This window comes from Phyllobates terribilis, unplaced genomic scaffold, assembly GCF_046119375.1.
Source record: "Phyllobates terribilis strain yellow unplaced genomic scaffold, ASM4611937v1 Scaffold_3307__1_contigs__length_82905, whole genome shotgun sequence".
NCBI lineage: Eukaryota > Metazoa > Chordata > Amphibia > Anura > Dendrobatidae > Phyllobates > Phyllobates terribilis.
Genome location: NW_027366060.1, coordinates 18,582 through 42,973, shown reverse-complemented (window position 1 = coordinate 42,973; position 24,392 = coordinate 18,582). Strand labels below are relative to the sequence as shown.

At 34.6% G+C, this 24,392-nt stretch overlaps 1 pseudogene; it reads right to left on the bottom strand.

Moving 5' to 3' along the window:
* Nucleotides 1–16,282: 16,282 nt before the first annotated feature.
* LOC141247842 (uncharacterized) lies at nt 16,283–22,156 on the bottom strand (annotated as a pseudogene).
* Between the last annotated feature and the right edge of the window lie 2,236 nt (nt 22,157–24,392).

Here is a 24,392-nt window from a genome sequence, read left to right as displayed (position 1 = left end):
CTCTTCGTTCTTCTCCCTCGCTATTTTTTTTTCGTCGTGGATGCAGGTTGTTTGATCTCTTCGTGATTCTCTGCGTTCTTCTCCCTCACAATTTTTATTCCTCATTGTCATTGTGTTACTTTTTCTCTATTTTTTGCCATGGATGCAGGTAGTTCGTCACTTTTTCCTCTTTTCTCTCTATGGATGCAGTTGTTCTCCACTGATGCACCGTCATTGTGTTCCTTTTTGTTCCTTTTGGGTTTGCGTTCCTCATCGAAACAATGAAGGAAAAAAATTGAAGCATTAGACATGAATTTTTGTGTTGCATTGTTTCCTAAATCTGAGCAAGATAGTTGACATCAAGTTTTTTTGTTGGACATGCATTTTGTTTCTCTTGCATTTTTAGTCAATCAAAGTGCATTTTGTGTTGAATGTGTTGTATTTTTTTTGAAAATGACATGCATTGTGTGGTGTTTTTTTTACATTGTTCCCTAAATTACATGCATTTTATGTTCAATGAGTTGCTTCTATCTTTTATACATAAATCTGAAAAAGATAGTTGACTTCAAGCCTTTTGTTGGACATGCATTTCTTTCTCTTGTATTTTTTGTCAATCAGAGTGCAGTTTTTGTCAATCACAATGCATTTTCATGTTGTGAACGTGTTGCATCAGACATGCATTTTTATGGTGAACGTGTTGAATGTGTTGCATTTTTTTGCAAATGGCATGCATTTTGTGGTGAATTATTTGCATTATTTTCCTAATTTGGCATGCATTTTGTGTTGAATGCGTTGAATCTAACACACATGCAAATTATCTTTAAAGATAAATCTAAGCAAGATATTCAAGAAATTGTTGAGGTTTCTCTTGGAAGCTCGATATATTACATTCCAAATTGTGTAGTTGACATCAAGCCTTTTGTTGGACAATTCTTCTCATCTCTATCTGATGCTGCTCTATTCTACCAAAACTACGCAGACTATTGTGGTTTTGGTGTATGGGAAGGTACGCTTACAAAATGCTCCGATTGATCAAACATGCCATTGGGCCCCAATCTACTTTTTTGCAACATAGAAAATTAAGAGGGTGATTGTTATGATTTGTAATTTCCTAAGTTTAGGCCATTTAAATCTTCCAACTAGTTACTTCTCACAACTTGTACCCATTCTTGAAGTATTGGCCCATGGTAGAATATGACATGGAGTTCTTAATTGGACTTAGCCATTTTGTCGGGCCTGTGCTCGAATGGGCTACAAGGAGAATTTGAGGAGTTGGCTTTTGCTTCTGCTATTGGGCTATTTAACTAAGACCCAAGAATATGACCGTTGGAATGTACATTGCCTGATTGAAGCTTCAGTGCTAAAACGCTGAGTTTTAACTATGCAATAACTAAGGTATAAATAGGGATAAAATCCTAGGTTGAGGTTAGGTCTTCATTTGCTTTTCTTCCGCCACTCTAAACATTTCTGGAGTTATGCTAGGGTTTCTTCTCTAGTGTCTCTTCTCCATTGTTGATCTGAAGTTTTGAAGACTTCGAAGTGGAGGAGTTGTGAAGGGTCAATAGCTGGTGTACTGAGTGTGCCTTCGAGCACTGTTCTTCACCGAGAGGGAGTTCCTATTCCTTTTCTGTAGTTAGCTCTTTCTCATTTTCTACTTCTAAGTGGTTGTAATTAGTTGGACACACAATTACCTCTTGTATTCTGGTTTCCATAGTGGATTGGACCATCTTTCTTGAGGTCCTGAGGATGTAGATCTATTTGATCTAACCTCGTTAAAATTGTCTTGTATCCATTTACATTTACTGCTTTAGTTTGTTTGTGTTTGATTGTTGTCTGGCCTGTGGCCTAGACCTCTCTTCGATCCAAACTGTGTTTTGGTCACTTCAAGTAGAAAGCATGTTGGAAGTAAAAGAAGAAAAAGAGGTGGAAAGAGGAAGAAGAAAAATTCAGTAACATGAAGAAATGCAGACTATTGGTCTATTGGAGCATTTTTTTGTCTGAAAATTAAGTGCATTAGATTGTATATAACATTGTTGTTGCAATTTCTACTATCTACTGTTTAGATTGTTGTGATTGTACTCTATATGTTCTATTGGAAATTGTTACTCGATGAGCTTGAGTTATAAGACAATAACGTGTTTTATAAATTGGGCTTTCTTGGGTGCAGGTATAGTTATTTGCAAAATAAATGCAGAGCCATAAATTTATATTTTCTACTGAATTTAATGTTAAGTCATCTTTTACAAATTAAATGCAGAGAAACCTAACTGCGCCAACCAAAAAAATAATCTGCACCGTTGATTCCCGTATAAATTTGATTTTCAGTAATTTTTAGAAGCCAATGAATTGATTTCCAACTGATTTTAGTTGAATTGATACAAGCATAAATCATGATTAGATAGCTAAACATTGCATAATAACTAACCTGTTTGTTCAGTATGTTAAAAAATAAATAAAAGAAGTAAGCCACAAAGATAGTGCAGAACTTACTCGTTTCAATTATAATGTAATAATGGAAACTACACAGAACAAAATTAGCAGATAACACAGAACAAGACTATCTACTACAACATTTTAGATCTGTTTTAAAAGGTAGGATATACTGTAAACACAAAACTAAAACTAAGGGTTAACAATCTTTGGGACTTATATTGACCGTAACCCTGGCATTTCGAGAAGCTTTGCCAAACCCCAACACTTCAGATGACACATTGTCAAAATGAGGACTGTGTTCTACAAGTTGAACCTTCATTGTCTCAAGCACAGGTGAGATCTCAAGCAAAAATTTGACAAATTGCATACCGGAGGGATAATCGCAAACAGATTCCAAACTGACATCTTTAAGCTTCTCAAGTGTGAAATTGGGTGCAAATCCAAAGTACTCCCTGAAAGATATATCTGGATTTGGAGCTCCATCTTCACGTCGAAGCAATGCTTTGATTTGGAGTTTGTGCAGATTAGGGGCACCAAGAATGAGACGAGCAACCACTGATATCTCTTTTATATCTCGGAGACTCACTTCATGTAATTTAATAACCTCGAGGTGATGAAACACTAAGGTAGTATGACAGGATTCAATGCCAATGCTCAAGTACTGAAAGATGCACACACGCCAAAAAAGAAGCTTATAAGAAAGATTGAAAGACACGTGAAAAGGATGAAGAGGGTGAAGAGATTGTTTAGTTACCCGTGTGAAGTAGCCCAATCCAGCCAACAACACGAGATTACTAAAACCGCCAAGGAAGTTGGTATAGTTACAAATCGAGCTTTGATCTTCAGGTTTGAAATGGCTCGCTGTTAATTCCACACATATTTGATTCAGACAGGGAGCATACAAGCATAATTTTCTGTGATAGCCAACTATTTGCACAATCTTGAGATTTGGAGAACGAATTCTGAGGTCTAAACTTGAAAAGAATAGTATTGTTAATCTCTCAAGAAGAGGACAACAAGCAAGGAGGGTTTCGAATCCTTCAGGAGAGAGTTTAACTCCAACAAGAACCAGACATGTGAGGAAGAAGAATCCTCTGAATGCTGGAGGGGGTGGATCCATCTTGAAACTCCAAAGCTTCAACTTGGTCAATTTTGTACATAAATATATACTTGACTTCAACAAATTTGCACCACAATTCCCATCCGAGTCTATTTCAATGGTCAATTCTCTGATATCATTCCTTGACAAACAAAGAACCCATTCCTCAACACTGTCAATACTGAAACTGCACCAGTACGACATTTTGAACTTATAGACTGGTCCTTTGTGATGGAGAAGCAAATTACTGATGAAATTGTTCGTGCTCTCATCAAATTCATCCATGTACTCATCATCATCATCATCTTCATCACAGTTAATAATAAGGTGAGGAAGAGTAGTCCATGTGTACCTCCAATGCCTTGACAATAGACTTGTTCCGATAGCACATCTGATCGGGACACGAGCTAGAATGAGATGGATAATACTCAGTGGTAGGTCACTTAGCCGATCACTTATAGACATTTCTTCCCCTACAAAATATTCTCAAGCAAATTCAAAAGCTTGAATCTGTGGATAATGGAAAGAAGTGGAGTACCTCAACGCTGTCGGTTTATGGTCGGATCTGCTTGAGTTAGGGAACATTCAAGTTCTTTCGTTGATCGTAAATGGTAATTTCTCAGTTTCTCTCATTCTGCTGATCACTGCTATAGGTTACAAGATTTTGAATGCTTCAGATCTAGCTTTCATTGTTTGGCTCAAAGCTAATGATTGACTCTGGTTTTCCACGGATTAGTTATTGTTTACTAATAAAGCTGACTGGGAGGGGATTATAAAATTCATTTTTCTATTTTGTCTTGATAAGATAAGGATTCATAAGATGTTAGTGATGGATTTATTATTTAAGCTTTTAGTTTGGTTTAATTAGATCGCTTAATCTTTAAATTTTCATACTTTTTAAAAAAAAAATTGGTCTCTAAATTTACATTCGTTCCATAGTAATCCTTAAACTAGCGTATGTCCTATATAAATTGTAAATAATATTTTCTATAGAAAAGTAGAATAAGGATCTGGTGTGAAGTGTTTTTATGGTGTAAAGTGCGAAGTTTCTTGGGTATACATATAACACGTTAATGTTAACGTATAACACGCAATCGTTCAGTTTTAAGGAGATAAAAAAAAACACATTAAAACGTTAAAAAAAAATTCACCATTAATTATAAAAATGTCATCGCGTGAAATCATTAAAAAAATCATCTTTTAATCACAGTCCTCCATTTTCTAATCTAATGGCTCAACATTTTTCACATTTCACACCATAAGGGCACTTTACACCGGAACCTACCTCTAAGAAAGTATATCATAGATGCGATATTTGATTAAGTTGTGAGATTGATGAGATGATAAATAGTTATTAGATAAAATAGTGATACATGGTGAATAGTACTACTATAATCCAAATAATATATACAAATGACCGACTCTAGATTTAACTTCTACGAAATAACATCTAACTCTTATAATGCTAAATCGGAATCACAAATCAAATTATTTTCTCTATATATCAAACTTTGAAACCAATAATAGACACAATAAAAAAATTATACCTAATAAATAATTGACTAAATAAGGAGAAAATTGTACACTTTAAAAGTATATAGGTTGTATTGGTTTTACTAAATTTTATTGACTTATAAATAAATATCACTATAATAAGATATTCTAGAAATAATATATATTCTTACATAGATAATCGGTTAAGAATAAGACTTAATAAGATTTGCTTTATAAAAAATAATATATCTAATTGTAGCTTCAATATATTAATATAGGTGATGGAAAAAGAAAAAAGAAAATATTAATAAAGAGGAAAGAGAATAGTGTGACAAATAGGGGATTGATATATAAGTAATGGTGGGGTCTAAACTCTTGAGAAAACTTGAAATAGTTTTGCTTTAATATATATTAAAATTAAGATTAAGATTAAGATTAAGATAGTGCATATTGATAAAGTTTTCATTAACACTTTTCTATATTTTTTAAATTAAAAGATTATTTTTTTTTAATATTGTACCATCATAAGATAAGAGAGATTCTAGGAGATATAGTATTATAATAAACTAAAATAAAAATAAGAGAAAATCTTCTATAAGTTACATGATATATATGAGATGTATTTTTGCAATAAAATAATACAAAGTACCTATAAATTATATGTATAGATCAGATGTATTTTTATAATAAAATAATACAAAATAGTGCATATTGATAAAGTTTTCAATAACAACTTTTTACGTTTTTCTTAGTTAGAAGAGGATGTTTTTTATATTGTACTATCATAAGATAAGAGAGATTCTAGGAGATAAGTTTTACGATAAACTAAAATAAAAATAATTTAAAAATCTTCTATAAATTATATGATATACATGAAATATATGTTTATAATAAAATAATATAAAATAGTGCATATTGTTACAATTTCCATTAACACTTTTCTACTTTTTTTTTTTTATTTACAAGATAATCTTTTAATTTTTTTTATTATACTATTAGAATATAAGAGAAAGTTTAGGAAATATAGTTTTGAAATAAATTAAAATAAAATAAAATATTATAAAAACAATATTATATTGTAGTATTATTAGATAAGTGGATTCTAGCTAGAAGATATAATTTTACAATAAAAAAACTTCTATAAATTATATGATATACATGAGATGTATTTTTATAATAAAAATAGTGCAAATTGATATAATTATTGATATAATTTTTAGGGTGTTGCTAAATGACGCAACTGTTATTTGCTTTTAAACGCAGTGACGACACCGTCGATTCCTGTCCAACCAAAACCGTCGGTTCCTGCCCAACCAAAACCGCCGGTTCTTGCCCCACATCAACCGCCGGTTCTTAGCCAACCTCCACCGCCGGTTATGGCACGTCAATAACCACCAGATCACATTATATTCCAATTAGGTTCCATTAATCAACTTTCAATAAGTTTATTACAATATATAACAAATATATAGTCTTTTATACTATATTTTAAAAAATGAGATGATTTACTAGCCTATAGCTCACTACTAGAAAAATGAGAGATAGTGATATTTATGCTTGTCATTTTTGCCGACATAATTTTGATTTTCGTCGAAAACAACGATGTTACAGGAAACGTCGGGGTATAGTGTATACCTAATAGTGACAAACATGAATGTTAAACGAATCGACATGTGGTTTCGTCGTTGAAGACATCTTGACATATTTATTCGTCACATAAATATTTCCGACGAATATACTTGTAGAATATATTGACGGCTACAATTATCACCTATATAGACATCTGCACATGTGGCAACTATTACCGACAAATATATTTGTTGAATATATTGATGACTACATTTATCACCTATAAAGACGTCTACGCATGTAGCAAGCAATTATCGACGAATATAGTTATCGAATATATTGACGACTATATTTATCACATATATAGACATCTAATTTTGTGGCAAGAAATTATCATTAAATTTAATCGTCAAATACATATCTTGATCACATAGACGTATATAATTGTCGCCAATTTGTTCACGATACTTAAGGCCGTTAGATTTTTGAACGACTATATTCGTCGATGTTGAATTCCCTAACAGTTTTATTAATCATATAATACATAGACTATAACTATAAATAGAGATATAAAATGTAATAAAAATAAAAACATATATAATAATAGCATAATATATTAATATTTATAAATGAGAAACTAAAACGTACCTCCATAGATCACAATTCACAAAAAGCAAAGAGAAATATATCCATAACCAAATGACATGTCCATAACCAAATTACAAACAGAACTTAAACACCCAAAACGATGTAATATTCATTCCTAAGACATAAAAATACTAGTTAAAATCAAAGCAAAGGAAATACATCAACAATCTGCTAATCTTCTATATATTTCCATAGAAATTGGGGAAGTAAGAACCTGTAGCACTAGAGGGGCTGACTCCATCCACATTCGGTGCACCCGTGTACATAAGTTGTTGGAACGGCATAATGGTATGCATAGTCGAGGGGTTGGGAAGAGACCTACTTGTATCCATCCTTTGCATTCCGCCTTGTGGGATTTGTGAGAGTAGTTGTTGCAATATTTGTTGCTGTTGTTGGTATGCAGCCTTATAATACTCACCTTCATTCCTTAATGGAGAAGGAGGAGAAGTATAATAAGGTTGTGGCGGTGTAGAAGAACGATGTTGCACTACCTCAGAATGAAGATTTCCAATTGGAGACGGGGTCATCGGTGTAGGAAAACGAGGCTGCACTCCCCCAAGTGGATGAGAAGAAGTAATAACAGGAGGATTCTCAATTGGATTTGGGGCTTGAAGAGCCGCTGGATTGACCACATTATCTGTCTTGCGGTATAGCGATCCTTGCCCATAAATTCCTTTACTTCCATCATCTCCTGTTGTTTGTAACCAAAGATTATTAATTTCCTCTTGACATAATTTCTCTCCTGGATGGGACTCCACCCATATTTCACATAGAGAATGAAAAGCATCCTGCAAGAAAATGATAGATAAATTTAACCAATTACAACATTTAAACCTTAAAGGATTTAAAATTGGAGTAACAGGGATTGAAACTAGCAAGAATCAAGGATAAAAGGCCAATTAAAATGATAGACAAATTCAAGTAATGTGCCTAACTGTTGCTTTTTTGCATCCACCCAAAATTTCTCGGAATGTTTATGGATGCACAAAGAATTAAAGGCTTGAGGAAGAATTATCATGAAAAGCACACTAGTGTATGTTCTGTGCTAAGGTCTAACGAGGAAAGCTGAATCTCACCAAGACGTAATAAGAGTTGAAGTGAAGAAATAAGAAGACGAAAGGTCTAGCTTTAAGCGAGCGAGTGTTGTAGTAAATCTAGAGACCACGATTCAGAAAAAAGAGAAGATAATCGAAGTTAAAGCATGTCCACAGGTGGAATCGCATGCATTCGCTTAGAGGATTTGGTCCAAGGAGGGAAGGTCGTTGAAGCTACAACAAGGGGAACCGAAACAAATGGAGGTTGTTAGGATTAATACTTTTGGATAGTGGATGTATGGAGATCGCCAAGCTGGACAAATCAAGAGAGGCAATGAAAGCACGGATTGCCAACGTGGAAGCTAGATGATGAAGTTGAAGCAACACAAAGTGATATGGAGCATTGATGCATTTCAAGAGTGAAGATGATCACGTGGATCGCTGAGGTGGATGTCTTCAGTGCCATGCAAGTATAGAATTGCTAGCTTAGGGATGTAAGTTATAATTTCTATATAAGGCGTGCATAGGAGTGTTGTTAGACAATAGTTTTGAGTGTCACGAGATAAAGAGAAATCTAGAGGAAATATACATAGAGATTAAGTCGTTGTGAGCCAAGCTATAGCCTAAAACACTTAGGAGCTTGATAGAGAGAGATTACTTGTATGAGCTGAATGTTACTGGTATTTTGAGAGAGAGAGAGTTACACAAAGCTAGGAGTAGCTTAAGTTTGTAATTGTTCTTAATATAATAAAAGTTAGTCGTGAGTTTCATCGCGGACTTATAAGAAGTCTAGAGTTCTCATCTTGGTAAATCTTTGTACGAGCTAAGCATCTTTAATTCTTGTTAATTGTACTTAATTGTAGCTAATCTCTATTCCACAATCTAACTTTATAACTTATATAGCTACTTGAATTTAACTTGAGAATACTAAAGTTTTGGATCATCGATCTATAGTTCATGCAATAGAAGAAGATCATTTATTGTGGCAATGCGTTATCTTTTTTATTGAGCAAACGATAGTTAAATAGTTGGTCAAAAAGTATCACATTCTATAAAATATCTCATGATCATGAGGGTATATGGACGACATGAAGAGTATATGTTTTAATTAGGGCAATATTATCACAGTCTTTTCCCATTAACTTCGGTTTTTATCTCATTAAATTTTTCCAAACAAGGTTTTTAATGACCCAGTTCGTGTAACCAATGACTCTGAATTGTAGGTGAGATATAAGGCACATCCATCTTTATTAGGCGATGATGATAGTTAGTTTGACTGTAAATGTATAGACTCGATTAGCCTGATGTTTGATCATGCTAAGGATATCTATAGAATTGGTGGTATAAATATTTTCGATCATACTCTTCTCTATAGTCTTGGTTTTTGTCCCACATGTTTTTTCACGACAAGAGTTTTTAATGAGGCGGTACACAAACTACAATGTGAACATCCAAATGAGAGTGTTATAAATACATGAATAAGTTATGTTGAATTCACTATTAAGTTTGTTATGTTACTCTTTAACTCATTTATAGGTGTTTGTTACCTTACTACATACTCTCCTAGTTAATTATAACTTTATGTAACAAATAGTCAATTTTATGCTTCACATGTGAATGTTAGATTATAATTCTATTATTATTTAAATGTATAAAGTGAAGGGTAGTTGACATAAAATATGTAGTAGTACATGTATTTTTTATTCATGGTCAACAAAGATAATCCTCTGTAATCAGGAGGCAATCCCGCATTATCATGTTTGATAGTGCTTACAAACTTAAAAAGAAAACTAAGAAGTAAAGGTGCGAAACTCGCAGTCTTTCTCGCAAAGTCCTGATATAACTAACTATCAGGTACATTATGAATGTTAGTAAGATACAATAAATAATCTACATTATTATGTACTTCCTTCGAGGCTAGGATATCTGCAGCTTTATTATTTTTTCTAAAGAAGTGGAAAGCCTCTACGTCTTTGAATTGGCCAATCTCTCTTTCGAACTCCTTGATTAATGTTCTGTATGCTCCATGGAACCTGCCAAATCTGAAGTATTGCATTTATCAGAGTTAGATTATCTCCTTCTAAATTTTTTTTTTTCTCTAAATTAAGTGCCCTTGCTATTTTATAGCTTCTATAGCTGTTATAGCTTCTCCATGTATTGGTGAAGACAAATTTATTTTTCTGTGAGTAATTTTTATAATTTTTTCCCTGTTATCTCTGATAATATTTCCAATATAAGAATCTCCATTTGGATAAAAAGAAGCATCAAAATTAATTTTAAACCACCCTTCAGGAGGTTTTTTTCCAATTAGAGATGTTTTTCCTTCGTTTAAAATTATTAGTAGAGTTGTTCTTTATATTGTTTTTACGATCCGAGTTAAAAGTTTTGGAAGACTTCCAAGAATGAAATTGAATAAAGGCTATGTCAATAGGAAAAGATTTTTTTTTCATACCATAGAAAATACATAATTTTTATATTTTAATTGCTATTAAGAAAATGATCAAAGTCATTAAGAAAATTATTAGAGTGAATGTAGATAATATTTTTACCAGTTCTTTGTTCTAATAGATGAATCATACTTTTAGTTATGGGACATTCAGAGAAGAAGTGAGAAGTTGTTTCTATGGGACCATTGCAGGTTGTACATTAATTCGGAACTCTATTAAAATATCTATTTAATTTTTCCTAGTTGGCAGACAATCAGATAAGGCTTTCCATAAGGAAATTTTTAATTTTAGATGGTATATTAAGGCTCCAAATTTTAGTAAAAATTGTAGAGTTTGAATAAATTTGTATTATTTCTTGTTAATTCAATTGCAGTTTTTGTACTAAATTCTCCTGAGCTTGATAAGCTCCAAATTAATTTATCTTCTATGTCAATGGATGGTATATAAATTTTAATAATTTGATTGACTATATTAATCGGAAGATGTATGGCTAATTTTCTTGGATCCCACATTTTATTATTTGCGATGAAATCCGATACTTTCATATTATTATCATGAACAATAGGGTTAAAGTAGTTTTTAATATTGATGTTATGAATCTAATTATCATTCCAAAAATATATTTTTTCCATTTCCTAAGACCCAAAAAGTTCATTTTTTCAATTTGTCACGTAAATGTAATAGTCTTCCAAATTGCCAAGAATATTCTGTTGTGATTACACTGCGTGCTACATAAATTGTGAAATGAGGGAAAATACCAAAATCAATGGTATATAATTTTTTATTATTAAAAAAACTTATTGGATTGAGATAAATAAAAACTATATTATTATTAAAAATTAGAGAAATAAGAAGAGTTGATTTTAAATTCAACATTTGTAAGTATTATGATGGAAATGGAAGAGGATAGCAGTAAGGTTGCTCAATCAATCAGTAAGTTGAATGACCATAAGTCATAACTCATAAATTATGGTATGTGAAGCATAAATTTAGATTGAGATAAATAAAACTATATATTTATTATTAAAAAGAGAAATATGAATGAGTTGATTTTAAATTCAACATTTACAAGTATTACTAGTCCCTTTTGGGGCCATGCTATGCATGGGCCATATATATCTTTTTTCCCCGTATTTGTATCACACGTGGATGTTATAGATTAATATAAGATTTGATAATTAGATTTATAGATTTGATTAAATTTGATAATTAGATAGATAAGATAGTTTTGGATAGTTCTGATGTATCTTATATTCTTCGTAATAATATTGCATCTCTTTTCAGGTATATTAATTGTATAGTTTTTGAAAGAGTTTAAATTTTCGATAAAATGATTTTTAAAAGAGTTTAAACTTTCGATAAAAATGATTTTTTTAAGATTAAGGGTTAAAGAAAAACGTGTAAAAGAGAGATGAAAATGGAAATACCAAATAGAAGAAATTCATTAATTAATTGAATTTATGAGGAGTAGAGGAGGTCATTTAGTGTTTTACCTCACCCGCTATTTTATCATGTTTTTTCGTACTTATATCATCCACGTAGGTTCTAGATTAGGGGTTTGTTTAGTGGATGTCTTTTTAAAGATATTATTATTTATAAAAAACTTTTTCTCAAGAAGTGTGTTTGGATAAAAATACTTTGTACAAAAACACGTATATTTTTCAAGAAAAATTAGAGTATGAAGAAAAAAGAAAAAATAGTTTATTACATGTTTATTGAAATCTTGAAAAGTACATATCTAAAATAAAGTCTTTATAAGTAATATAGACCCTCTACTAAATGAACCCTACATTATTATATTCGATAATTAGATAAAATAACATAATTGTTGAATTGCTTTGATTTATCTTATCTTCTTCCTAATAGTGTTGCATCTCCTTTTAGGTATATTAATTGTATAGTTTCTAAAGAGTTAAGATTTCAATAAAATAAATTTTTTAAGAATTAAGGTTAAAAAACATATAAAAAAGAGATGAAAATGAAAATACTAAGTAGAAAAAATTCATTAATTAATTTATGAGGAGTACAGTAGGCTATTTAGTTTTTTCAAATGAATTCATGAGGAGTATAGGATGTCATGAATATGAAAGAATATGCATTTAGTATTTTTTGTTAACCCAACTTTACATTATACTAGTGATGGCATGAGGAGTATAGGCTATTGTGTCTTTCTTTTTTTTTAAAGGAAAATTACTTTTATTGAAGAGTTGTGTGCTTCGCACGGGCTTGCGTTTGGGTGGTTGGATCTTTTGTATAGATGAAAACATATAATTGAGGTGTCATTCTCCTTAGAAATTAATAGAATAAGTTGTTGCTTTAACATACAATGTGCATTGTCGGTCAAGCACATACTTGCAATTTAAGCTTTTTTTATTACGTAACTTATGTGACCATGTGTGATACTCTATGGATTATTGTACATTATATTGTTTTTGATTAGGTACGTAACCTTTCGTTGTTATTATTTGAGCCTATTTTTTAAAGTTTTAAATTCCATTTCATCCACTATATTAACTAACATCGTTAAAATGACAACAAACTATATACACATATTAAGAATTGAAGGTAATAGAAAAGATGGAAGAAACATGCAGAAGAATAAAAATTTATAGGAATAAATTGACATTAACTTTGACTTCGCTTTGATATTGATCATCTTTTCCCAATCATAAAATCACTCACTTTTTTATTCGTAGATTCATAGTGATGGCCGCTTTTATGGGACTGCATGCATGCATTCATTTCTGTATTTATAGAGTGATAGAGGTTATGCTTTGACTTCTGCAAAGAAGGGTCAGAACATAAAAAGAGAAAAGGTTTAAAGCAGGTTTGAGAATGAGAATATTTAATTGTACTAAAGGATATGAAATGAATTACGTGGAGTCTTGGAATTCAAAGAGACATGAAGTTAAATTTAATTAGTTTGACTATTTATCTTCCATAATCAAGTAGAGGGTTAATACAACTTCTATTTTATTTGAGAGTTTTTCGTTTTTCTTTCGCATTTATTTAAAAAATGATCAATAATGAAAATAAGGGTATGTTGAGAAATATGCTTAAAAACTCAACTTTATAAGGATTATGATTTGATATAATGTATAGATTCATGGTGATGTGCTCGCTTATATGACTGTATGTGTGTGTTCATTTATTTATTTATAGAGCAATGGAGATGATGCTTTGACTTGTACAAAGAAGGGTAGGAACATAGAAAGAGCAAAGGTTCAATGGGGCTTCAGAATAAGAAAAGATTTTTATTTAATAGTAATGGAATTCAAAGGGACGCATAGCTTAATTTACTTAATTTGACTATTTATCTTTCCTAATTGAGTAGAAGGCTAATGTAATTTTCATTTTATGTGAGAGATTTTAGTTTTCTTTCACACTTGTTTCCAAAAAGATGATTAAAGAAAATAAGTGCAACTGGGGAAATTAAAACAAAATTCAAGTTGAGTTTGAGGGCATACTTCTCAAATCGATTTAGATCTAAGAAGAAAATCAAGTTTCTGATGTAGAGGGTCCCATATGTAGGCAACTACAGAGCATACTTCTCAAATCGATTTAGATCTAAGAAAAAAATCGAGTTTCTGATGTAGAGGATCCCTTATGTGGGCAACTACAGAGCATACTTCTCAAAAGAGAGGAAGAGATATGACGAGAGGAAGTGAGGAAAACATTCTTGCACAATGGAGAATGTCTCTATTTATATGCTAAGAATGAGGGATTGGGCTATTGGGCTAACCAAATTGGGCCGAATAAATTGGGCCAACAACAATAGAATGTGGCTTTGTGTTGGATTTGTGTAATAAATATGGATGAACTAAACATTTCTTTTTGTGTCCAACCTAACTTTACAATATATTAGATTAGATTAGATGTAGAGAAAGAAGAGATAGAGATAGAGATATATATAAAGAAGAGATAAGATATTTGTGGAGCCATTAATAGTTTTTGTGGTGTCGTTTAGTGTTTTTGAGCAATATTAAAATTATAGTATCACAAGAATTCAAATAAAATTTTTATACCTGCATATTCCCTGGATGAGTGGGGTGGGATACTATAATCAACATCATCATCTGACAAACACAGAGAAATATAAGACACTGAAAAGGAGAATTTTGATATAAAATTGGTTGTTCGACGAAATTGATTACCTTGATCTTCAGTATGAAAATACCCTTTCCTCTTCCGTTGGCGACCGTGGTCGTCTCCTTTCAGGTTTTTGGTACCTTCCTTCCTCCCACTCTAGTTAATTCATCACAAATCAATCAAACAAAGGAGAAGGAGGAGAATCTTAATTGAGATTTATAAAACTGATTGCGCAAAAAAATTGATTTTATCACAGAGAACCATAAGACACTGAAAAGGAGAATTTTGATATAAATTTGGTTGCGTGATAAAATTGAATTGATTACCTTGATCTTCAGTATGAAAGATACCTTTCCTCCTCCGTTGGAGACCGTGGTCGTCTCCTTTCCGGTTTTTGGTACGTGCCTTCCTCCCACTCTAGTTACTTCATCACATATCAATCAAACAAAGGACAAGGAGGAGAATTTTAGTAGAGGTTTCTAAAAATGATTGCGCAATAAAATTGATTTCATCACATTTTTGCTTTCCTCCTCCGGCCACCGTGGTAGTGGTCGTCTCCTTGACGGTTTCTAGTTTCACATTTCCTTGTCATGTTCCTGTTCTGATCTGCTTCCTCCTTGTGCTCTGGTTACAGGTGCCATTACAGATCTAATAAAGAAAGGCACGACTCCGACGTACACCAATGTGAGGCGCTTCAATTCCGGATTCTGTTGTCGGGATGATTGTCCCCCCCCCCCCCAATTGTTGTCATCGCATCTAATCTATAGAGGGAGAGGATTTGGTTTTGGAAAAGGAAAGGGTTTGGCTTGATTTACAAGCTTTACAAGGTTAAGAGCCAGTAACCGTGATAATTAATTGGGCAAGAGAAACCTCCGATTTATTAAAAGTACAGTAACCTTCATGGAAGAGTTATGAAGGAAGAGTAAAAACAATTTTTGAAACCTCCGATTTATTAAAAGAATCGTAACCTCCGTGGAAGAGTTATGAAGGAAGAGTAAAAACGACTTTGACCACCATTGATTACGGATGAGTATGAAACGACAAAAGAGAAAACAAACAATAGGATAAAATATTCTTGTGGTTCAATAATAAAATAGGAATAGTTTAACGGGCTAGTATGATGCTTGCTTGTGTCCACAAAAATAAAATACGGATTTGTGTGTTTGAAAAATAAAATTTTTGTGTTGGATTCTCTAAAACCAAAGCAAGAAATTGTCCATGTGTGTAATACATATCAATCAACTACTCATTTATTATTTTTGAGAAATGCTAACTTTACAATATACTAGCATTTCTCGCCCGTGCTCCGCACGGGCATTTTGTCCTTGTGTGAACAACATAATGTTTTATGAAACAATTTTCTATGGAAAAAAGTTCATGTTATTTCCGCAATCTTCTTCATTTTTCCTTATTACATAAAATCCCTTACATTTTTCCTTTTTTTGTTTTTTCTTTTTTTGGTGTCACCTGTCCTCCTACTGTCAATCTGTTTAGCCGTCATGTGTCCCATCCATTGCTGCAACGTCTGCTTCTATGTAGTCCTGTGTTACAAAATAGATTGTTATGCGTGATAAGGCTTAATCTTTATTTTTTTTTATCACCTTTACATACTCCTTTTCCCCATTTGTACCTTGTTTTTTTGTTCGATGTTGTTGAATGCTTCTTTAAACACGGCGTTCCTCGTGTAGTTTGTTGTGTTGTTTCCGCTTTCTATCAACATAATTTTTAGACCCAATGGTCTTGTCAGCCTGGAAATAGCCACATAGAGTTGGCCGTGACAGAAGACGGGCTTTGGAAGGTACATGCCGACGATCTTTGACGATTGTACCTGGCTCTTGTTTATTGTCATCGCAAAGCACAGTTTTACCGGGAATTGCCTTCTTTTCATTATAAAAGGACACTTTGTTTGAGTTGAGCTTAAAGTGATTCTCAGAATTATGACTCAATTACCAACACAGTTTCCTGTGATTATTTCTGCCTCAATAACCCATTCTCCCGGGTGTGTTATGATTAGCCTTGTTCCGTTGCAAAGGCCTTTTGTCGGGTTGACGTTCCGTAGTAGCATGACCGACAACCCCTTCTTCATGTGTAGGTCATGAGGTGGCATTCTTGTAATGGTATATAATTGATGATTAAATGTTTTTGTAGTTCCTTTTCCCTATTGTGCAAGGCTCTAAATACTTATGACATTGTTATTTTAGTTTTAAGATGGTATATATGTATTACAAATTTTCCTTTAATGTGGTGGACATTTAAGCCGTCCACGTTGGGAGCTTACCTGGGATGTTGAGCGTGTTTAGGAATTCTATAGGTTACATTTGTCGTTGTTCGGCTGTGTCCGTAGATGCCATGCATACCTCGTCAGAGCTTTTGTACATCCTCACTTCCCCTTGTAGTGCGTCAAACATATGCCTGTTGAATTCATCTGCATCCTGATTCAATGGTGTAAGTATCACCCTGTCTTGTAGATACACGGTGTTTTCTATCTTTGTATGTTAGTCTGGGAATACCTCGTCGATTGGATCCTGTATATGGTTGGTTCCATATTTGATGAGGTATTTTTGTGGTATCTTAATCCAGGTAACCTCGTCCTCATCTCCTTTTTTTTATCGCCGGTTCTTTCCCTTCCCCAATCCGTTGAATCCATGCATTGAACTCTTGTTTTTCTTTATCTATGTCCCCGTTTGCCATTTTTTCAGAAACCCTCATGCTTTGACTAGGGTTTAGTATTTCACAACTCTTCCACAATGGGGAGCTGGTTATTGATGCTTGGACTATGTCTTGTCTCTTTCCCTTTGTTATAACGGGCAATATTTAATGGAAATCTCCTCCTAACAGCACCGGTATGCCCCCAAATAGGCGGTTCCTATTGCTTTCGTGTTTTGTTGCTCTTATGTCTTGCAATGTTCTATTAAGTGCCTCAAAAGCAAACCTTTGTGTCATTGGAGCCTCATCACAAATTATTAATTGGACTTCTTGTATGAGCTGCGCCAAGTGCGATCTTTGCGGTATTCCGCACGTATTGTCTTCAAGTAGATCTAAGGGGATCACAAATCTATTGTGTGCTGTTCGGCCGCCTATTAGAAGCAAAGCTGCTATCCTTCCCACATAATACCATTTTAAGTTACATGACATTTAGGATTCATGACAGTTTTTTATTTTTAATTCCACTATTAGCCTATTCCATGTATTGGATAGGTCCGTACTCTCAACCATTCTTATTTAGTGTCAACTGCGCATTGCTAAATATTTAAATTTTCCCATTATATTTTTTTTATTATTTTCATTTTCATTATTTCTATTTTCGTAGTTGAGATTTTGGGTTTCTAATCCCAATTCTATTGTCTTATTAAATTGATTAGTTTGTTGAATGTGTACCTGATGAAGCTACCGCTAGGACTATGTTTCCTTCTGAACGTATCTTGGCCATTATAACCTTATACATGAATGTCTTTCCCGTGCCGCCCGCTCCATAGACAAAGAATAATCCCCCTATTTTATCCTCCATTGCTTTCAATACTCTTGTGTATACTCTCATTTGTTCGTGGTTTAGTTGTGGCTTTCGTGCTTCATGTAGATCTGCCATTTCTGTTGTGTTGTATGATAATTCTTCTTGTATGAGTCTGTTATCCATAGGGGTCAGTAGTGATTTGTCTGGCATTGGGAGGTCTGGGTAGTTTGTTAGGGATTTTCCATGTCTCCCCAGGTTGTCCTCTATTTGAATAAGGCAATATGTTTTGATTTGCTCATCACTGAGTTGTAGTGTTGGGAATCTAAATTGGCGTCTTTTTTGGTATAGTATGTCCTCGGATAATGCTTCCCAATCAGCAGCCCAAAGGTTTGATGGCGAGCTCACTTCGTAGAATAATATTATTATTACGAATAGCTCCCTCATCTGCGTCCCAGTTGCCCATTGTTGTGCTCCTTTAATTGCGTATGTCCACTCCCGGTCTTCATTTAACATTCCTCTTGTGTAGCAGGCCTCCCCGTATGTAGTGTACACATGGCCCCTTACCGTTTGGATATCGTCATACGACAACGGTCCTTTTACCACATTCAATAGCATTCTCATAGAGTACCTTTCACCTGCAGCCGGGTTGCATTATACTATCCTCTCAATTGGTTTCTGGGTCCCGCGCTTTGTCCATTGTTTTCCTGTCCTATTCCACACATATTTCTTTGGTATTTCTGCGTATGTGTATTGTCGTGCTGCTGGGTCTCGTCTGTTTAGTGAGAGCCACTCTGTGAACATGCTCTGTTTCACACGGTCAGACGATACTATGTTGGCCAAGTGTTGGTCATCTGATAGTGTTACAGGAAACTGATTTGTCAAGTGGAATGATAGTCGAATGATTGCGGGCCAGCTATAGTGTATGTCGAACCTGAAGAGTCGCCAGAGGCCTCGCACGCTGATAGGAATCTGCACATTATGTATCTCTTTATCTCATCTATTTGCATTTCAGTGGTTGATTCTCCATTCTTTGATTGTCCTCCGTCTTTCATTACAATTACCGTTGCACGGTCAGGTCCCTTATTTATGTACTTGAACAGGTATTTTATTGCCCGTGATTGACTGCACCACTCCACGTTGATGTGAGCGTCGTATTTAAGGAGTAAGTATCGGTTATAGGTACGACGTGTCCATTGTTCAGGTCAATTCTCCCCTTTCTCACCTTCCTGTCGTTATCTCTGCGTTTGTATACCGGGAAACCTTCTTGATCCAGAGTTGTCTCTACGTAGAACGGCCTCGGGAATCACTTTGAGCACTCACCGTCAATCATGCACGGTGCCTTCCTGTTTGAGTCCCCACAAGGTCCATGCATCATATGGTTTGTAACTGCTTTGTATGCTTGTGGTTCCATCTCCTGACACGGAATTTCCGCACTTATGTAGTTGTCCAAATCTTTTCCAACTTTGACATTGGCCTTGTTTTTCAACCAGAGGAGTATATGTGCATGTGGCAGCCCTCTCTTTTGGAACTCTATTGTTTATATAACTGCGGAAACATGTCAATATAATTGTTAGGTGTATTTTTTTTCTGTGTATCATTTAATCGTTCGTTTTCAAGCATGCAGTTTTTTTCCTTATTTATTTGTTGTGCTATATTATCTTCTTTAATCCTTTTTTTTATTACCTATCATGCCTTTGAAATATTGTTTTCTCTGTTTCATCTACTCATAAACATGTAGTAGTGATGGCACGTTTTAATTATTTATATCCTTAATTAGAGTTTGTTAATGTTTTAAAACCCTTCACTATTGGTCTATGATCTTTTTTAAACAATGTTTTTCTTGTTTTGATGTGATACATCTCTTTTCATGACCACCCTTTTATTATTAGTCTTGTTTTTTTGTTTATATTTACCTACATTTGTTATTGGCATGTGTGTTCATAGATTGTTAAAACCAAGTGTCATTATCCTAATTCATCATAATGTGTAATCCTTTCCTGTCTTAATATGTGAATGTGGTTTGTGGATATGTCTATTATCTTTTATAAACTTTTTGTTTTTGTTTTTGATGTGATACATCTATTCTCATGACCACCCTTTTATTATTATGTATTTTGTATTTTTTATATTTCCCTAGATTTGTTAATGGCATATGTGTTCATAGAGTGTTAAAACCAAGTTTCATTCTCCTAATTCATCATAATGTGGAATCCTTTCCTGTCTTACTATGTGAAGCGGGTTTGTGGATATGTATATGATTTTCTTACACCCTTTATTGTTGGTTTTTATCTTATACATCTATTCTCATGACCACCCTTTTATTATTAGGCCTGTTTCTTTGTTTATATTTCCCTACATTTGTTAATGGCATGTGTGTTCATAGAATGTTTAAACCTATTGTCATTCTCCTAATTCATCATAATGTGGAATCCTTTCCTGTCTCAATATGTGAATGTGTTTTGTGTATATGTGCTTGAAATTGTGTATAGATTGTTCCCTTTTAAATTAAGTTGTTTCCCTATTTTTTTCTTTTTTTTATGGTCGTTTCTATGAATTGTATGTACATTCAAACAGAATTACAGTGCTTGTGTAGTAAAGTCTTACTTGAATGTAGTGGTCCAAAGATTTCCTTCATCTTTATGTCCTCTATAAGCTAGTTCAGTTTGAGCTTGAACAGTCTTGTCATGAGGTCCGGTCTGTCATTTTTCGTAAGCCACTTGAATGGGGAGATAATGTTATTCATTTCCGGCCATTTTGGATTAGCTTTGAAGGTAATGAATAATGTTGGATTCCCGTACGCCCGGCAAAGAGCCATAGCATCCTGGTAGTTTTGGGCCATATATCTGGGGCTGCCTGTGAATGTGGCAGGTAGGATTATTCTCTTTCCCACTGCTCTGGCATCCGTATCCCCCTGCATAACAGTGTCACAGATATTATTGTATAGATCTGCTCGCAGTTCTTTTTGGTTGAAACGGATCAATCGAAGCCGCCCTTCCTCTACGGCTATGTAAGCATCCACAACGTATTGGTGGAATAGCCTTCCCGTATGTGTTAATGTGATACCCTTATTACATCTTTCTTGTATTTGGAAACAATAATATTCTCTCATAGTTACGTATTCGCGTTTGCCTCGTTTATCCGTTTCCTGTGTTGAGTACTCAATCTTGACATGAAATCCGTCTTCACCATGTAGGAACAAAAGAGGATATTGTAGAGCCATGTACATAAGATGTAATTCTGAGATACGTTGTGGGCCTCCAAGTTTGCTCTCGACGTAGATGTCCCTTGGGGCAGTGCTATCTCCCAAACCGCCAATGATAAGAGCCGCCACCTCTTGAACAGATGGTAGATTGTACTGTCGTAAGTGTGGAGACCGTTGACCAATAAACTTTAGTTTGAAGTCTATCGATTCATTTGTCGACCTTGCCCAATCTCTAGCCATTCTGAATGCCTTTGTTGCCGCACTGTGGTTATCCAACATCCCAATAAGGCAAATAACAATTGCAGGATCAACATCATTACTCGTTAGGTTAATACAACCCATTCTCTGCTGCACCTCATTTTGTGTATCAAAAAAATACAACTGAGCGTAACGCGGCTGATTCCCCTCTGGAGGCAGTAGACTACCAATCCGGTGATAGTTTTTACCACATATATGAAAGGTATATGGACCTCGTGTATGATTGATTTTGTCATAAATTTTTGCTCCAAAAGAGGTGCACGCAAACATACTGTTGTAGACTCTTATTTTTTGTCTGAAACCTGCTCCAATTGGAGTCATTGCGGTGAGTAGTGAATACAATGGCTCTGGTGGTTGGTGTATAATTGGCATTTTAACCTTCCCTTCCTTACAACATATCGAGAAGGATGGATTGTTCTTGTTGGAGGACTGTACCCTCTCTTCAATCCACATGATTGCATTGCATGAGCTACATTAGGTTGGTGATGGATCAAGATTTGCGTACTTCACATTTGTATCTGTTGACATTATTGTTTTTTAATTTTCTGCAGCATTCTTTTCCTAATGTCAATTTATAGTAAGGAAACTTACTTTCAGGATTGATGGTCGGTGGTTTCTTTGTCTTTCCCACTCTAACTGGTTGTGTTGCCCCGCCTGTAGTCAGTTTATTTCTTAAATGTCAGATGTATTAGTATAGAGATAGTGTTGAAGAAACATTTCAAGCTGTGGAGTTATGAATGGTAACATACTTGTAGATGTCATTCGTATACCGCATGATGTGATGTGACCTCACCTACCTTGACAGCTATAGACGAGGAGGAGGCTATGACTCTTAGGTCCACAGGCCCGATTACTAGAGCACGAGCCAAAGCTATTCAAGCTGCGACTCAATCACTAGTGACAAGGCTCGTAGCAGGACAGGGACGTCCAACTACCGAGGATGGATCCATTATGAGCTTAGTTACAGTCGGGACGTCTTCACAGGCTGCAGAGATCCCGGAGCTTACAGATTAGGGATATTGATCTCTATTTGCCTAGTTATCGATATTTCTAATTTATGACTTTTATCAGTATTTTTCCTAGACATTATTTGCTATTTTGAGAAGCATTAGGAGGCCTTTCTTTATGTATAGCATGGCCGGCCCCTTATGTATTTTTAGGTCTTTTCTTCTCCAAGGCTTATCATATAAAAGCCCTAGAGAAGCCAGCCCTAGAACCCACGTTAATAATTCAGAACTTTTGTTGAGAGCTTTCTCCATCCGAAGTTGCATTAGCGTCATTCCTTGAATCCCAGATTGAGACGACTCTCTTGGAATTCATCCACCAGATTAAGATCGAGAAGACTCTCTTAATCTGCATCACTTCCGCATCGCCATCTTTTCATCTCTACAACCTTCCATCAGATCCGAGTTCAAAGGAGGATTCGCCCTACTGCAGATTCATCGATCAATACCGGATAATTGAGGCCTTCTTCAACACAAGGTCACATCAACTGGCATCAGAGCCTTCGAATCTGTAAGTCGAATTGATTCCTTGATTATCACGACTGTTTTCTTGCTATTTCGTGTCAAACAAAAATTCCAATTTTTTTTCCGACTGTTTTCTTGCCATTTCGTGTCAAAAAAATCCAAAAAAAAAATTTCGAGTTGTTTTTCAATACTTCTGTAATCGAAATTTGTCAAAAAAAATCGTAACTCCGCTGTGTCGCATCTTCCCTGTCCCTTCCACACAATAATTGCTTCTTGTTTTGATAATTTGGTGATTGAATTGTCGATTTAGTTCAAGCATATAGGTTAAGTTGTTTACTTGCACCTTCTTTCCTTGATCTTCAAGAACGACGACTATTCTCAATTGAAAAACACAATTAGGGTTCTTGGCAATTTCTGTAATTAAAAAAAAAGGGCGAGATCTTTTGATTATAAGAAGCCAGATCTCTTTGTGCCGAAATTACAAAACAAAAAAAAATCGGCAAGTGAATCTTTCCTTTTCTGCGGCAAGAAAATCTGCGGACAATCGGAAATTCTGCGGACAATCGGACAATTAGGTCATTTGGTGTCCGTTTGGGACGCATAATATATCAAATCGAAGGGAATCGTCTACTTTTCACAAGTCACGGCTTTGCCGTGTTATATAGGGTGAAAACGGCGTTTGAGGTCGTTTACGCACCGAAAACTACATTTGAAGTTGAAAAAAGTGTGATTTTGGGGGTTTTGAACTTCTTTTTCTTTTTGTGTCGGTTTCTGCATTCGCTTTTACAGTTATCCTTCTTACAATTGTCGTGAGTTATCCGCTTTTGTTAGTTTACAGCTGCATAGCCGGGACGCCTAGGTTCACGCCGGATTCAGTTCTGTTGCCTGCCGTTATATCCGGGCGACTGCAGTTGAGGTTTCTGTATGGGTATTAGGGTGCAGGCAGTTCTGTCTTGGCTCTTTAGGTCTTGTTAGCAGCAAGGCTTATATTCCTGCGATTATATCTACACTTTGTTTGCTGAGTTATTGCTGCATTTTGTGATTGTTGTGTGCTTATCCTTCGCCTACACGCCCTCACGGCCATATCAGCCTTGGTTTTTGTTGTGATATCTGGGATAGTTCGACTTCCTGTTCCTTTCTTTGTTGCTTGCTTGTGTTGCCTTTTGCTCTGTTGGAGGTTTCTGTTATCTTTTCAGGATCATGGTGAACTCCGACGACGG